This window comes from Oryctolagus cuniculus, chromosome 2 (assembly GCF_964237555.1).
Source record: "Oryctolagus cuniculus chromosome 2, mOryCun1.1, whole genome shotgun sequence".
In the NCBI taxonomy this organism is placed as follows: domain Eukaryota; kingdom Metazoa; phylum Chordata; class Mammalia; order Lagomorpha; family Leporidae; genus Oryctolagus; species Oryctolagus cuniculus.
The window spans coordinates 25,080,624-25,099,360 of NC_091433.1; positions in this window are offsets into that span (position 1 = coordinate 25,080,624).

The following is an 18,737-nucleotide window of genomic DNA, read 5'->3' on the forward strand; positions in this document are numbered from 1 at the left end:
ATCTAAGAGGAACATCTGAGCAGCCCCCGAGAGAGCTGGCTGGCGGTGTGCCACTCCCCCGCGGAAGTGGGGAAAGTGGCAGGGGGAGCCGCCCCTCCACGGAGGTGGAAGGACGGCAGCCAACCTGGGAAGGACCAGCAGCAAACCCGGGAAGGGCCGAGCAGACAAAAGAACAGCGCAGGGTCCTGTGTCGTTCCTCCACGAAGAGGGGGAGCGACAGGTAGATACACACACAGAGAAAGAGAGGTCTTCCATCTACTGGTTCCCTCTCCAAATGGCCTCAATGGCTGGAGCTGGGTAGATCCAATGTCAGGAGCCAGGAGCTTCTTCCAGGTCTCTGACGTGGGTGCAGGGGCCCAAGGGCTTGGGCCATCTTCAAATGCCTTCCCAGGCACATAAGCAGAGAGCTGGATTGGAAGTGGAACAGCCGGGACTCTAACTGGCTCCCATATAGAATGCTAGCACCATAGGTGGGAACTTTAACCTGCTAAGCCACAGTGCCAGCCCCCTACACAATTTTTAAGTCCAAATGGGAATATGAATAAGCTGCCATAGGTATGGGATGGTAGATAAAATTATTTCAATTAAGTATAACCTACTCAAGGCTAACAATTTTTTTTTTTTTTTTTGACAGGCAGAGTGGATAGTGAGAGAGAGAGACAGAGAGAAAGGTCTTCCTTTTGCTGTTGGTTTACCCTCCAATGGCTGCCACGGCTGGTGCGCTGTGGCCTGCGCACTGCGCTGATCCAAAGCCAGGAGCCAGGTACTTATCCTGGTCTCCCATGGGGTGCAGGGCCCAAGCACTTGGGCCATCCTCCACTGCCTTCCCGGGCCACAGCAGAGAGCTGGCCTGGAAGAGGGGCAACCGGGACAGAATCCGGTGCCCCGACTGGGACTAGAACCAGGGGTGCTGGCACCACTAGGTGGAGGATTAGCCTATTGAGCCATGGCGCTGGCAACATAATTCTTAAATATGTATTTACTGGAGCATAAACCTGCTGAAATTCTGATTATTTGGACAATAGTTAGATATCTGGCAACATTCCAAGCTTGTTTACAAAATTATATGTTTTCTTGAACATATGATGATATATTATGTGTGTAAAATTCTAAAGTATAAATAGGAACTCTGGCTTTTGGTAGAGTAGCAGTGACCATTATAAACCATAAATATTATTATGTTAATCCTCAGTTTAAAAATATTTCAATGGATTCCTGATGGTTATGAAATGTAATCTACAACTTCTGGGAATGGATATGTGACAATAGTCATTAAGTTAATCAACAAAAATATATTGTTGCCAATTGCATCAATTGTGATGGAAGGAGCTAATATTTATTGATTTTACATAAAGAAGCTGGATTAAGAGCAGAGTAGCCAGGAACTTGAACCATGCACTCCAATATGGAATATGGGGGTCCCAAGCAGTAGCTTAGCTCACTGTACCACAGCACAATCATAGTTATTTTTAAATGCTGTATACACTCTAAACGTTATGAACATAATTTATTTTCTATGTTCAACTCATTGTTGTAGGTCAAAAAGTCTCAGTCCTTGGGAGAACAGTCGACTTGTCCTGGTTTGCATAGAAGTTTCCGACTTTTAAAGCTGAATGTCCAATATCTCCAGAGCTTGCAGGTTTTCAGTCCTGATCAAATGAGGACATTTGGTCACCCCGGGATTTAGTCCCAGCTCTACTCTCAGTTCCAGCCTCCAGCTGATGCTCACTCTGGAAACAGCAAGTGACGGCTCAAGTAGCTGGATCCCTGCTACCCACATGGGAGATCCAAACTGAGTTCCTGGCTACTGGATCAGTCTGGCCCAGTCTCAGCTGTTGTATGCATTTGGGAAGTAAACCGGCAGAGTTTCAATCTCCCTCCACCTCCCTGCCTTTTCTCTGCCTTTCAAAATTTAAACACCAAGCACAAGCAAACAGAAAATCTATTCCAGAGACAGGCACTTGACTTAGTCTTTAAGATGTCTGCATCCCCTAGCAGAGCACCAGGGTGTGGTTCTTAGCTCCAGCTCCTGATTCCAGTTTCCTGCTAATACAGACCTTGGGAGACAGAGGTGATGTTACAAGTAATTGTTTCCCTACTTCTCATATGAGGAACATGAATTGAGTTTCTGGCTTCTAACTCTGGCCCAGATCAGCTTTGTCCATTGCAAGCATTTCAGAAGTTAATTAGCAGATGGAAACTCTTGCGTTGTCTGTTTCTATATCTCTGTCTCTCTAATTAATTAACTAGTTAAAAGCAACCCCAGGGACTGAAATATTTCCTAGTTTCATGATTGCATTAATCAAATTACAGTTTGTGTGATAGCTATGTGTATAATTTTTTCTGCTGTTACATAGTTAACTTCTTAAGGATAAATATTATTTCTTTCAGCCTGTGTTATTCCTATAGAATCAATATCTAAGTAAATATTCAATACTTTCTGAATAAATGAAACTGTTTTCAAAAGGACAGCATATTTTTTAACAACAGGAAGCTATAAGTCAAGTTGTAGCTATTTGATGACAGTGAGAAAATAATGTACCACAAAATGCATCTAGCAGAAAAAGAACAAATGTATTCTTACAAACTCTATTTCTATGGCAAGATTACATGATATATTTTGTCTGAAAATAGAGACTTGGGAAGCATTAGTCAAGAACTCTATGTTAAACTGCAGTTACAGATTAATCTCAGGATTTTAGTCATTTAACACACAAACAAAAATATTTTCATTTCTCCCAGAGGTATTTGGTGCATCACGTAAGACATCACTTGGGAAACTTGTATCCCATATTGGATTGCTTAGTTTGAGTCCTGGCTCTGCTTCTGACCCAACTTCCTGCTAATGTGTACCACAAGAGGTGGAAGATGACAATGACTCAAAGGACTTCAGTACCTGACACTAACATTGTATATTTGTTTTTTTTTAAAGATTTTTATTTACTTGAAGGTCAGATTTACAGAGAAATGACTTGGGCCATCTTCTACTGCTTTCACAGGCCATAGCAGAGAGCTGGCTTGTCAGTGGATCACCCGGGACAAGAACTGGTGCCCATACGGGATGCTGGCACCGCAGATGGTGGCCTTACCCACTATACCACAGTGCCAGCTCCTGTATTTGTTGAGTTCACCTTGCATTTCCACATTTTTGTTCCATATATTAGCTGATATTTGCTATATAAAGATTTTTAGGGGCCACTGCTGTGGCATAGCAGGTAAAACCACCACCTGCAGTGCCAGCATCTCACGTGGGTGACGGTTTAAGTCCTGGCTGCCTCACTTCTGTTCTAGCTCTTTGCTATGGCCTTAAAAAGAAGTAGAAGATGGCCCAAGTCCTTGTGCCCCTGCACCCATGTGGGAAGACCCACAAGAAACTCCTGGCTCTCAGCTTCAGATCTGTGCAGATTAGCCATTGTGGCCAACTGGGGAGCGAACCAGTGGATGGAAGGCTTCTCTCTCTCTCTCTCTCTCTCTCTCCCCCTCTCCTCTCTCTGTGTAACTCTGAGTTTCAAATAAATAAATCTGAAAAAAATCTGTAAAAAAATAAAAGATTTTAATTATAAACTCCTCCTATGTTATCTTGAATCATCAATATTATACTGTTTATTCTATTCAATACTTTAGCATTAACTCATAGTACATCTAATATATTTCCTATCATTAAAATTGCAATACCCACATATTCTTGCCATTTTATTTAATTTCAATATCTTTAATATCAATGCATTTGTTTTCTTTTTGCTGCTATTGTTAGCAGTGTTTAACTTCCTAGTATTTTTAGTGGATATATATTTTGGTAAAATAATTTAAATTATTCTTTATTGTGATATATAGACATAATTTTATTTCTAGTTCTCACAATATTAAAATTTTTATTGGTTGCTTATTTTATTTTTCCATATTTTTGTTGGTTGGGTATGATTTCTTAAAAGACTTTCTCCTTGTATTTAGTCATCTAATTATACTGTGTGGTGAAGTAGCAATAATTAACAGCCTAATAAACACAGGCCTTCTAACAACAACAAAAAAAGGCAAACCAGACAAAAGAATTCCAATTTGGAGACCTGCCTTTTCTTAGATTCTCTTCTCCAAACGATTTTTCCCAAAGAATGCAGACCAAGTTCATTCATTCAGAGAATTTATTCAAGGAGAGTTGACCTTGCCAACTTAGCCCACTTTTGATTTTGTGTTTGTGTAAGCAATAGTCTCCCAAGTATTTTGGACCACGTAATGTAAGTTATAGTTTTCTGGGCATTTTAATGCATCAATATCAAACTCCAACACCTAATATAAGAATTTTTTTCACTTTTTGATTATTTAACTATAATTCTGTTTTATTCAACTTTGCCAGAGCATACATACTGTACACATCTGCTTATACTGTTACCCAAGCTGAAGAATTCACACTTACATGGGATAAGGCAATGAGCAAAAGGAAAAGCCAAAGCAAAGCTTTGTACTTAAAGCTTTGGTTTGAGTAAGGTTACATTACAAGCACTCTTATTCTATTGTTCGACATAAGTCAAGTGGTGAAGAACACCATCAGTGGGGTCTGCCAAAGTCATTGCAAGTCATGTGACAAGAGGAGCAGTTGTTTAATCCGTTTCTGGGGAATAGAAAGGTTGTTCTCAGGGACAATTTTGTACTTCATGTGCCCTCCACTTTTAGTAACTTTGAAGCTTTATGTTACTTTGTTTTCTTTTCAAGGGCTTCATTTCTGTCCATCCACATGGATTTTTATTTATTTATTCTTTGTTTTTTTTAACTTTTATTTAAAAAAAATAAATTTCCAAAATAAAACTTTTGGATTATAGTGGCTTTTTCCCCCCATAACCTCCCTCCTACCTGCAACCATCCCATCTCCTACAACCTCTCCCATCCCATTCTTCATCAAGATTCAATTTCAGTTATCTTTACATACAGAAGATCAACTTAGCATATACTAAGTAAAGATTTCAACAGTTTGCACCCACACAGAAACACAAAGTATAAAGTACTGTGTGAGTACTAGTTATACTGTTAATTCACATAGTACAACACATTAAGGACAGAGATCCTACATGGGGAGTAAGTGCACAGTGACTCCTGTTGTTGATTTAACAATTGACACTCTTACAAGATGGGCCAAGAACCTAAATAGACATTTTTCAAAAGAGGAAATCCAAATGGCAAACAGATACATGAAAAAATGCTCAGGATCACTAGCAATCAGGGAAATGCAAATCAAAACCACAATGAAGTTTCACCTCACCCCGTTAGAATGGCTCACATACAGAAATCTACCCACAACAGATGCTGATGAGGATGTAGGGAAAAAGGGACACTAACCCACTGTTGGTGGGAATGCAAACTGGTAAAGCCACTATGGAAGTCAGTTTGGAGATTCCTCAGAAACCTGAATATAACCCTACCATACAACCCAGCCATCCCACTCCTTGGAATTTACCTATAGGAAATTAAATTGTTAGATAAAAGAGCTATCTGCACCTCAATGTTTATTGCAGCTCAATTCACAATAGCTAAGACATGAATTTTTATTTATATTTTATATAACAAGATAATTGTGTTCCTGTGCTTACTGTCATCCACCTACTTGCCATACACGATAAGATAAAGCTTAATCACACAAACTTTGGAATGCTTTCCTTTGCTCTGTCATATGTCCATGGAATCTTGATAGATTTCTAGTTTCTTTTAGTTGTCTAAACATTTTAGCCTATTGATTCTTGGTTTCATAGATTGGAATAATTCTAGTGTGCTTCTTTTTCACCTACAGGCAACATTTATTTCCATGGGCTCATAAGTGTGTGAGTTATTTTTAAATTGTTTGAATAGAGAGTTTTTAATCACTATGTGTTGTGCCTTTTTTTCATACATTGTGTGTTCATCAGTGTCTACTGAAATTCACTTAGACATTTAACTTCTGAGCTTAAATCTTTTATCAGAATTTTCCTTAGTATCTTTTGTCAGATATTTTTTGCTCTTTTTCCTTTTTTTTCTTAAGACTAGCAAAACTTTGTATGTCCATTAGTTAAACACAGAACTTGTTTATGCCTGTGGTCCAAGAAAATTTATTAATATATCTTCCTTTCTGCTCTCAAAAATATCCAACTTTGAAAGCAAATTTTACGGTCAGCCTACCTGTGTGTCTCATTCTTGGAATTATCTTTTGCCTTCACCTCATAATAAAGTGTGATGAAACCATCAGCTCCAAAAATTTATCATATCTCTACATTATTCCATGCATTCACAGTTATTCCATCAAAAGGGGAGAAACTTCCCAGTGCGTGACTTTTGCTTTCCACAGTATGATATTTTTGACCAATGGCATGTTTGCAGGTTGTGTTTAAACCAAAATATGCATTCTGTTCCTCTGTCATCACACTCAGAAGATGTTCCACCTAGCACTTTTGTCAAAGGAGAATGAACTACATCTGCGTCTACCCTGTCATTCATCATTTGGAGCCAAGTTCAGATGATCTCTACCCATAGCAGGGACTCCTAGATAATTCACAGATTTTGTGTATGAACAAGAATAAATAGTACCAAAAGCTAACATATGCATTATCTTTGTATTTTTTTCCTATGTACTTTAAGGTAATGTATCTTCTCTTTGATATTTCAGATCATCAAGTTTGTTCTCAAAAGTGAACATCTTCATTTATTTCATCTACTATGTGACATAGAACTGATAGACAATAGTTTCTTATTAAGACAAATCTTTTTGGTGCTTAAGGAACAGTTTCCCAACTTAAATAATTTCTCTCCGAATTACTCAGCCATGCTAACCACTTCAGGATTCTGTGTGTAGCTAAAAACGAGGGGACCTCTGAGCACCAACCTGCACACTGGGGAGCAGAGTCCTCACTCATTGCATCGTCACTTTCCTACATGGAGGAACCGGGTCACTCTACAGAGTAAAGGCTGATGTGAATGAAATGAAACTTCCCCATTAGCTCCTGGAACACATCTGTTCTCAAATTTTTGTTCCAGCAATTAGATGGAACTTCTCACCTCCTGGACTCCACGAAGATCCCGTTGTCTATGGAAAGTCATGAAAATCAATGCTTCTGAAGAGGTAGGGAATAGCGGATCTTGTTTTGCCATCTTGCTGATGTCACTCTACCATGCTAAACCTTTTAAGCAAACAATTGATAATTTCTTGAATTTAAAACAATGTTTCATTCTGTGTGCTTATGCTAAAAACATGGCATCAAGGGCTTGCATTTGACCTAGTAATTAAAACTCTCCCCTCTGACCTCAGAATATCTGGGTTACATTATTGGCTATATTTTTGATTCCAGCTTTGTGGTAATGCACATCCCGGAAGGCAGCAGGTAAAGGCTCAAGTAGCTGAGTCCCTCCACCGATATGGGATAACTGAGTTGAGCTTCTGCCTCTTGACTCCAGCTTAGTGCTTTTTGGTATGTGGGGAATGAACAAGCAATGAGACTCTCTCTTTCTGTCTTTTTCTGTCTTTCTGTTTCTCCAACTAAAAAGAAAATGGCAGCAGAAAATTTATTTTTTTGTTTTATGCGTGAATGTAATTAGTTATTTTCAATATTGTTCAGGTAAATTTTAGAATTAAAAATTTGAGAATTTAGTCAGACATACACCAATCAAATGTTTCATCTCTCAAAACTGGATAGAGCTACCTCACACCAGCAAAGAAAGGATTATATAAAAAGAATTCGGAAGAAAATAGAAAATATGTTGTATCAATCTAAGTTATTATATTAACATTAGTCCTATATAAGCAGTATACTAAATCATATTCCTGAATTATTCCTGTATTTCAAGTAAACATAAGACAAATAATGGCTGCTTCTCTATAAAATTGTTTCCTGGGGGCCAGCTATGTGGCACAGCAAGTTAAGCCTCTGCAGTGCAGGCATCCCAAAGGGGCACTGGTTTTAGTCCTGGTGCTCCACTTCTGATCCAGCTCCCTACTGATGCACCTGGGAATGCAGCAGAGGATGACCCAAGTCCACGGGCCCTGATACCTACTCGCAGACCTAGAGAAGCTCCCAGTTCTGGCTTCATATCTACCCAGCTACAGCCACTGAGGCCACTTGGGGAGTGAGCCAATGGCTCAGTGGGTGGAATCCACTGTCTCTCCTTCTCTCCTGTAACTGTGCCTTTCAATTAAATAAATAAGTCTTTTTTTTAAAAAAATGTTTTCTGGTGTCATATATAATTATGAATCAGAGAATACAGGTTATAGTCATGACCAGTATGTCAGGCAATGGAACTTTAGTCAGAATTGTCTGAATCTAATCAGAGAACAGAATACTCAAATTACAGCCGATCACATAAAACAATTTACAACTTTTGTAAATCTATTGATGTGGGGGATGGAATCATAATGATATTGAGTAATTGAACTAGTGAAATTAAAACTGCATTGCTTTGGTATATGTTACAGAATATTTACCTTTTCCTCAGGATCATAATTTAGGAAGTAAGACTTCAGAGTCACACTTGTCACTGTTTTTTAAAGCTATACTTATTATTATCCTTGGCATTGGATTTTAACGGTCAGATCCTTACGCTCTTTGATTATGTAGGTAAGCTCTGAGAAACAGTGCTTAAAGTTTATGGTTAAATGACGCTTTTGACAGCACATATCATTTATAGAATAATGAGAATAATAGGTTGGCTGCCCATTTGCTCCAGCAATAAACTGAACTCTCAAAAACCCCATGGTTATTTCCTATTAGAAATTCTGTTATGTTTTTCTGAAATTGAGGAACATGCTTTAACAATGCCAAATAATACTTTTCTATGCATCTAACATTTAATAGAAGATATATAACATTTTAATTACTCTCATTGGAAAAAAATCAATGTTATCAGTCATCTCACTTAAACTATTCTCTGAAACAAAGATTTTTAATCATAAATATTTATATTAAAACATTAATTATTAAAAATATTCATTATGAGATAAACTAAAATATTCACGAAATTCCAATGGTATGAATTCCAATTCAACTTAAATATATTCACTTCAAAATCATGAATGTGTGTCAGAGAAAGTTGGCAAGTAATCAAAATTTTCTTTGAGCTTCTAAACTTTGTCAAAAACAATATAAAATCAAAACATACTATGTCTGCACTTTTTCAAGTAAAAAATGAGTTATTTGCCTTCACATACAATCATGCATGCATAATTTCAATCTGCTTATTGTTTTTATTTAACACTTTGCAAAAGAAATTATAGGCATTCCTGAGCTCTAAGAAGCAAGTCAGCACAACCATCCAGTTGCTTTCAAAACAACGCTGCTACGTTAAGTTGATTTCTACTATGGCTGCACTTTAGAATATACATAATAGCACTGTATTCTTAGTCTAAAAGCGACACATAACTGAAATTAGAATTACTCAGCAGCATGTCAAGATAACAGATTTATTTGTTTTTAAACATAAAAATGCAAAGTAGTAAAAAATCTAAATAATAATAATACAATTGCTGTTGGAAATGTAGAAAAAAATAAGACAAACATTTTCATAATAAGGTTGAATGGCAAAATAGACATCATCTAAAAGCAAAAATATATTTAAATTTTTCTAAATGGTAAACTACCCATTACATGATAAATATAAATATTTTGTGTAAAAAGGAATTTAAAGAATGTTTAATATCAAAGTGCATAAAAGTATATTCAAATTGTCTAAGGCACTGTAAAAGTTTTTTGTGATTCTGGATTAGATATCCAGGGGCAGCATATCATGACGCTGCAATAGACCCTTGTTACCCAATTTAGTTATATTGCACTGCAAAAAAAGCATTCAATTTTAGGCACCTCATTTCTTGCAAAATATAAAAAGCCAGACAGACTTCTGAGAGTACCAACAATAATTTCAGGGACCTGGAGAGGGAGAGGTTATTTTTAATAAGATACTGTTCACAGCAGTCTTTTTTCTCACATAGTCAGAACATGATTACATATATGATCATGATGGATTCTCTGTAAGCATGCAGCATTTTTTAAAAGGAAATTTTAAAATTTCAATCTGAAATTATGCATGCATGGTTGTATATGAAGGCAAAATAACTTGTTTTTACTTTGAATCAATTAAGATAAGCTATCAAACACTCTCATTTTAAAATGAGGAGTTAGACCCAAAATTGTTATCCCAAACTTGACTTTGGTCCTGTTAATGTGAGAAGCAGCATGAGAACTCCTAATCTTGGCAATAAAAAGCTTTTTTTTCCCATTTGCACATATTTCAAATATCTCAGCTAGTGTCATTTTACTAAATTGAAAGTGCCACTTTATTAATTCTTCCAAATGTATTTTAGACATTCCTATGATCAAAGCACAGAAGCTCTGGAATAAGACAAACTGATTTCAGCCCTTATTCTATAACTCAGAGTTTTGGCCTTGGCTTATTTAATTTAGCTTTCATCCCACTTTTCTACAAAATGTGATTATTAATAGTAGCAACTCTTCAGGATTTTCAAGTATCATCTGAAAACAATTGAAGTGATATGCTTAACTCACAATGTGGCATATGGAATACATTTCAGCATTGTTGATTATATTTATTAATTGTGGAGGCAAAGAATATACCAGTCAGTAGAAAAATTCCTTATTTCTTCCTCAACTGAGTAAGTACAAAAGCAATCATGACTTGGCAATTCAACATTTAATCACTAAGAACAATGGACTTTTTTTTTTTTTATTAAACACATTGATCTCAAATGAGTAACTGGAAGATAAGCACGTGATTTCTCAACAGGCATCATGGAGGTCAGAGGAAATTGAGAAGATATTTTTAAATGCTAAAGGAAAATGACTAGTAATGAGAATACTGCAGACCTCCAAACTATTATTCACAATACAGATAAATGAATAAACTTGGAGGCAAGTAAAATCTAAAGCATCATCCAGTGCCAAACAAAAAGAAGTCAGGATGGAGGATGGGAACTGAATGTGTTCTTCAGGTAGAAGAAAGTAACCTCAGGGAGATGCACTAATCGCCAAGAAATGAAACTGAGTATTCAATTGTTTTAGTTAATGTAAATTAGTACTGATTATTCAAATTTATAATAGTAATTCTTTGTCTGACTTGAAAATGATTTAAAGTTTAAATGTATTGCAATATTAATACAAATGGTCAAAGAACAACAAATAAAGTTATTAATATAGGGACTAGGTGTGTCAAGAAAGAATTATTCAAAGAAACAGTTTATAATATCCATAATAATAACTGAAAGAATAAAAAAACATATGTATAGCTAGCAAGCTAATGGAGGTATAAAGAGGAATATAAGGAATATAGGCCAGATCAAAAAACATAGAAGTTAATAAGATAAAAATTTGCCATATGCATGTCAAAAACAGCACTCTGGCCTCAGAATCAGCCTTAAGGCATGCAGATCTGGCTGAAATGCCCATGAGAGTATTTCAGGCAGGAAAAGCCAAGACACTCTGGGGGAAAAAAAAAAAAAAAACCTAAATGAAAGATCTCTGTGGGTGAGATCCCAGTGGAAAGAACAGGCCATCAAAGAAGGAGGTACCATTCTCTGAAGGGAGGAGAGAACTTCCACTCTGACTATGACCTTGTCTAAATAGGATCAGAGTCGGTGAACTCAAAAGGTTTCCATAGCCTTGGCAACTCATGACAAGAGCCACGGGTGATTACTGATGCCATAAACAAGAGTGTCAATTTGTTAAGTCAACAACAGGAGTCACTGTGCACTTACTCCTCATGTAGGATCTTTGTCCTTAGTGTGCTGTACATTGAGATTTAATGCTACAACTAGTACTCAAACAGTATTTTTCACTTTGTGTTTCTATGTGGGTGCAAACTGTTGAAACCTTTACTGAATATATGCTAAACTGATCTTCTGTATATAAAGAGAATCGAAAATGAATCTTGATGTGAATGAAAGGGGAGAGGGAACAAGAAAGGGGAGGCTTGTGGGTAGGATGGAAGTTATGGTGGGGAAAGCCATTGTAATCCATAAGCTGTACTTTGGAAATTTATATTCATTAAATAAAAGTTAAAAAAATTTGCCATAAACCTTAGTAATAACAAAGCATCAAATATAAGTGAACTGAATGGTTCACATATAAGATAATAATTGTCATACTGTATAACAGCAAAAAGCAAATATAGGCTAATTGCAATCGACACAACTCAAATATAAGAACCTAGAAAATTTCAAAGTAAAGATATCTAACAATAAATAACAGGCAAAGAGAACTGGTATATAAGGACACTTCAGAAAGTTCATGGAGAATAGAATTAATAGTTAAATTTATTTTTGATGGAAACATTTTTTGAAATCTATTCATGGTTGCTTTATAATATGCATTTTCCATCACCTTATTGAAGGCTTTTCATATGAATGGATATCAAAATATTTTCACACAAAAATGATCTTTAGTTCCAATTTTTGAAGTCCACAATAGTAATATTTGTATCAGGAAGATTAGATTTAATGGCAAATTATCCAACTATAAGTATAGAGGAATATATCATAATGATATGAAGGTACACTCACTCAGAGTTATATGGATCTTAAATTTGTATGTACATAAAAACATAGCTTTGAAATATTAAAACATACATCATAAAGAATTAGCAGACAAAACTATAGTTAATAATTTAGACGGCTGGCACCGCGGCTCACTAGGCTAATCCTCCACCTTGCGGCGCCGGCACACCGGGTTCTAGTCCCGGTCGGGGCACCGGATTCTGTCCCGGTTGCCCCTCTTCCAGGCCAGCTCTCTGCTGTGGCCCGGGAGTGCAGTGGAGGATGGCCCAAGTGCTTGGGCCCTGCACCCCATGGGAGACCAGGAGAAGCACCTGGCTCCTGCCTTCGGATCAGCGTGGTGCGCCAGGCCGCAGCGTGCCAGCCGTGGCAGCCATTGGAGGGTGAACCAATGGCAAAGGAAGACCTTTCTCTCTCTCTCTCTCTCTCTCTCACTGTCCACTCTGCCTGTCAAAAAAAAAATTTAGCAATGTTTCCTCAAAATAGAATAGAAGTAGAAGAAAAACATTAATAAATAACTAGAAAATTTGAATATTATGTCTAGAATATTAAATTGGAATTCATAGGATACCTGCTTCACCCACATTGTTTATAAGGGAACATGAAGCATTTTCAAAATTGAACACACATTATACCACAAAGCATGCCACCTCCAAATTTCCAATGTCTGTGATTTTTTAAATTTTTCCCATGCTTTCAGAAGAATTAAAATATAAACAAATTAATAGCTGAAAAATCCAAGAACACTTGAAGATTAGGAAATATATTGCTAGTCTGTACCTCAAAGTGTTAAAAATAAAAAGAAAGTTTCTGTATTAAGTGATAATGAAAACATCAGATCAAAATATTTTTTGTGAAATTAAAGCTGTGTTTTGAAAAAAAATTATTGCCATAATACTTTTCTGAGAAGATTAGAAATCAGTGCTTGAACTGCTTATCTTAATGAAAAAGAAAAATAAAGAATTAAAAAGATAAATCAGTGAAATTGGAAAAAGCAAATGATAGAAAAACTACAAAAGCAAAAATTAGTTTTTGAACAACAAATTGGAAAAATACCTAGTATTTAATAAACTTTGCAAATTATTAATATGAATAAAAAACATCACTCACTATCTTATAGATAGTAGAGATAAAAATAAGTATTTCCAATAATATTAAAATTTATTTAAAATTTAAGAAGAAATGGATTTTGAAAAGTATAACTTCTTAAAAATGGATATAAAAATAGAAAATCTACATTATCTTATATTTGTTAAAGAAAGTAAGTCCTTAACTAAACATATAGAACAAAAATTCGTGTGTTAAATAACTTCCTCTATGAATTAAATTACTACTGTAGGAAAATTTTCAGCAATCTTAAAAATTTCTAGGCTGAACTGTTGAAATCTTTACTTAATTTATACTAAATTGATCTTCTGTATATAAAGATAATTAAAAATGAATCATGATGCTAATGGAATGGGAGAGGGAGTGGGAGATGGGAGGGGTGGGAGGAAAGTTATGGGAGTGAAAAAACCATTGTAATCCATAAGCTGTACTTTGGAAATTTATATTTATTAAATAAAAGTTTTTTAAAAAAGCATATATGAAAAAATATTTCTAGGTTGAAGAAAAACTGGGAAAAGTTCATAACACATTTCATGAGGGCAGTATAAAATTTATAACAAAGTTTCATAAGGCATAAAAATAACAATTAGAGGATTCCAACCTTGGAAAAATAATACTTATATCATCTGCAAAACAAACATAAAAATCAATTTTATATCAATTGAAAATATAAATGATAAAAAAACTGTAGCAAAAAAATATGTTCCTGTCTTTGACATTATAAGATTTTTAAGTAGACATTTGTATGTTGAAAGATATCACTAAGAGAATGAAAAAGTATACCACTAGTTGATGGAAGGCATTTAATAATTATTATTAATTAATTTATTATTTTATATTATATTTATTTTGTTATTGTTATTATTAATTATTATTTATTAATTATTAAGGACACACTTGTAGTCATAATATGAAATGAATTACACATCTCTATATTAAAGACAGACAACTCAGTAAAAAAGTGGAGAAACACCTTCAGGACCAGAATTCAAAAACACTTCTGTAAAAGTATCAAAAACATAATGTATAGAAGTGAAATTGACATTTTGAGTATTGAGGATTGTTTGCATCCCTTGTCTCTACTGTTGAGGAACAGTGTTTTTTTCTTCATATTATTTTTTGAGCTCTTTACTTACTGTAGGGTTAAATTTATGAGTATAAAGTAAACCAAATGTAGATCATTGAAAAATGTGGGAATAAAAGAGGGAGTAGTAGAAAGTGTGGGAGCCTGGGCAAGGGGAGTGGACTGGGTGGGAAATATCACTATGCATCTTAATCTGTATATATGAAATTTGTATACCTCAAATAATTTTGTTTAAAACAAGTATTGGCCGGCACCGTGGCTCACTTGGCTAATCCTCCACCTGCGGCACTGGCACCCCTAGTTCTAGTCCCGGTTGGAGCACCAGATTCTGTCCCAGTTGCTCCTCTTCCAGTTAAGCTCTCTGCTGTGGCCCAGGAGGGCAGTGGAAGGTGGCCCAGCTCTTGGCCTCTTATCTGCATGGAAGACCAGGAAGAAGCACCTGGCTCCTGGCTTCAGATCGGCCATTTGGGAGTGAACCAACAGAAGGAAGACCTTTCTCTCTGTCTCTCTCTCTCTCTCTAACTCTGCCTGTCAAAAAAAAAAAAAAAAAAAAAAAAAAAAGAAAAAAAAAATGAGAATTAGAATTAGAATTCCATCACACTTCTATAGGAGTATTAATTATTTTTACCATTCTGGGAAAATAATTGACAACCATCTACTGCGTATAATTATTGCCTGTGAATCAGTAATTCTCATGTATGCTTCATGGGACACATACAACAGTTTTTAAAGTGATCTTATTCTTCTTCCCTAAAAACTGGAATCAACCAAGAAGTCTGAAAACAGAAGAATGTGTTTACTGTAAATTACTTATATTGTATAATATATATTATACTGTAATATACTTATAAAATAGAATTTTAAACAACAGAAAAAGATTACTGCAAACAGAAAACTTGTTGAGAAAAAGGACACACACCCACACAAACACACACACAACTGCAAACAACATCTTTCCAAATTGTTTCTATTTGGTTGGTTGGTTCACTGATTGCTGTTTCTAAATGGCAAAAAAAAAAAAAAAAAAAAAATCCCCCCAAAACAGGAGCAATTCCTGAACAGGATTTAAGTCATAATTACCTTAAGGGAGGAATATTGGAATATGAGCACTGGTTGTACAGTTTATGTTTGGTAAACAAATATAGTTTTATATTTTATAATGTATTCATTTTGTTATATTTGGGACATATTTTAGCAAAAAAGCATAATGTGTGTAAGTGCATGACATGTTCTTGAATGTTCTCTGGATTCTAACTTCCTAAAAACTGTCATTTTGTGGTTCTTTTTTTCCCCCAATTCTTGTAAGTCAGTTTATAGTTTTGAGTATTTCTCTGGCCAACATTTTGTTAGGCACTTACACTGCCTGTTCAAAGAGCACTGCAAAAGAATTTCTTCTCATGATATTCTACTGAAAACACGACTCTTCTTTGCTCTGAAATTTCATTTGCTCCGAAGAACATATCTTCCATCTCATCTGCTTAAAAGCTTTTTAAAAATGCTTTTCCGATTGAGCATGTGCCGGACTTGCCCCAAATGGTAGAGTTGGAAAAGTGCCAGGGAATTCCAACTCAATCCCATCAAGATGACATGTACCAATGCCATCTCACTTTTCCAAGTGATCAATTTCAGTTCATAATTGATCATAATGATGGGATTAAGAGTCAAAGGGATCACATGGGCCAGCGCCATGGCTCAATAGGCTAATCTTTCACCTGAGGCGCCAGCACACCAGGTTCTAGTCCCGGTCAGGGCACCGGATTCTGTCCCGGTTGCCCCTCTTCCAGGCCAGCTCTCTGCTGTGGCCCGGGAGTGCAGTGGAGGATGGCCCAAGTGCTTGGGCCCTGCACCCCATGGGAGACCAGGATAAGTATCTGGCTACTGCCTTCGGATCAGCGCGGTGCACCGGCTGCAACGCGCCGGCCACGGTGGCCATTGGAGGGTGAACCAATGGCAAAGGAAGACCTTTCTCTCTCTCTCTCTCTCTCTCACTGTCCACTCTGCCTGTCAAAAAAAGGGGGTGGATCACATAAACAAGACTAGCGTCTGCTAATACTAACTGACAGAATTAAAAAGGAGAAAACGATCCAACATGGGAAGTGGGATATACAGCAGACTCATAGAATGGCAGATGGCCTAAACAGCACTCTGGCCTCTGAATCAGCCCTTAGGCATCCGGATCTGGATAAAAAGCCCATGAGAGTATTTCAGGCATGGAAAGCCAAGACACTCTGTCAAAAAAAAAAAAAAATGCTAAATGAAAGATCTCTGTGATTGAGATCCCAGCGGAAAGAACAGGCCATTGAGGAAGGAGGCACCTTTCCCTGAAGGGAGGAGAGAACTTCCACTTTGAATATGGCCTTGTCTAAATAAGATTGGAGTTGGAAAACTCAAAAGGCTTCCATAGCCTTGGAAACTCATGACAAGAGTTCGGGTGATTACTGATGTCATAAATAAGAGTGTCAATTGTTAAATCAACAACAGGAGTCACTGTGCACTTACTCTCCATGTAGGATCTTGGTCCTTAATGTGTTGTACTATGTGAATTAACAGTATAACTAGTCCTCAAACAGTACTTTATACTTTGTGTTTCTGTGTGGGTGCAAACTGTTGAAATCTTTACCTAATATATACTAAATTGATCTGCTGTATATAAAGATAATTGAAAATGAATCTTGATGTGAATGGGATGGTAGAGGGAGCAGGAGATGGGATAGTTATGGGTGGGAGGGTGGTATGGGGGGGAAAAGCCACTATAATCCAAAAGCTGTACTTTGGAAATTCATATTTATTAAATAAAAGTTTAAAAAAATACTTTTCCAAGAAACTCCTGAATAATATTATTTACATGTAAAAGCAACTTGTGGCTCAGGAAAAATAATACTTCCTAAAGAACTTCCACGTACTATACAATTACTATTACCTTAGCGCTTGTACTTAGAAATAATGGGTTATAATAAATTTTCCAGCTGTGCCAAAAAGAGAAAGAAAAAACCATTACTTCTTTGTGTTCAGAGTATACTTTTGTTAATGACAACAGTTGGACTCCCGAAATTGCACGTTAGTTTATATGAAATCATCTCTCACATTATTTTTTAGGAGTTATGAAGCATTCTGAGCATATTCAAGAAAACATATGCCTTGAGCCTTGCATATCATCTTTGGTTGAGTTGATTGATGGATGGATATAAGGATGGAGAGATGAATGATTAAAACCATTCAAATTTCAGATTTGTTGCTCCAAATGACAAGATTCTTTATATTTTTTTACTTTAGCTTTGTTTATTGATAGGTCCCAAATACCTAGAGTGGTGTTTGGCATATATGAGGTTCCAAATAAATATTTGTGCATGAATGAATCTTTCATACAACAGACATCATGTACCTTTTTTATATATTAAATTCCAACTTAGATTTTTCCATGTTTTCCCTAAAACCTGGCCTTTACACCCCTTATAATTTTTTATTATAATTATTAATTTTATGTGTCTATTGACCATTGTTTTCTATAAAATTAATACTTAGGTAAGCACATTTTAAGTTAGCAGTGTGCCTTCCGTAGACAGACAGACCTCATTCAATCAGTTAAAGCTCTGAATAAAACAAAAAGCCTGCCTCCCCAAGGTAAGGCCAGCAGCAATTGTCTTCTCCTGCAGGTTGCCTCAGACTTGATCTGCAACTTCAGCACCACTGAGTCTTTCTTTTGCTTTCATGCTATAGATTTGGAATTAGCACCTCCAGCATTGTGTGAGCTAATCCCTGATCCATTCCCTCTCGCTCTCTTCTCCCCACGTCTCTCTATCTCTAGCTATCTATCTCTCTATATATCTTTGGCATCTTTATCTCTTATCTCTATGCATACTCACCTCTCTGGAGAACTCTGACTGATACAGTCACCATTGACAAAAATAAGTTTATAATAGCAAACCAGAATTTTTTAAAAAATCATAAAAATCTCATCCTGAAAGCTAAATAAAGAATCTCTAATTTCTCAATGCAATCTAAAGCTCCTTACACTGACTGCTCACAGCATAATTCCTG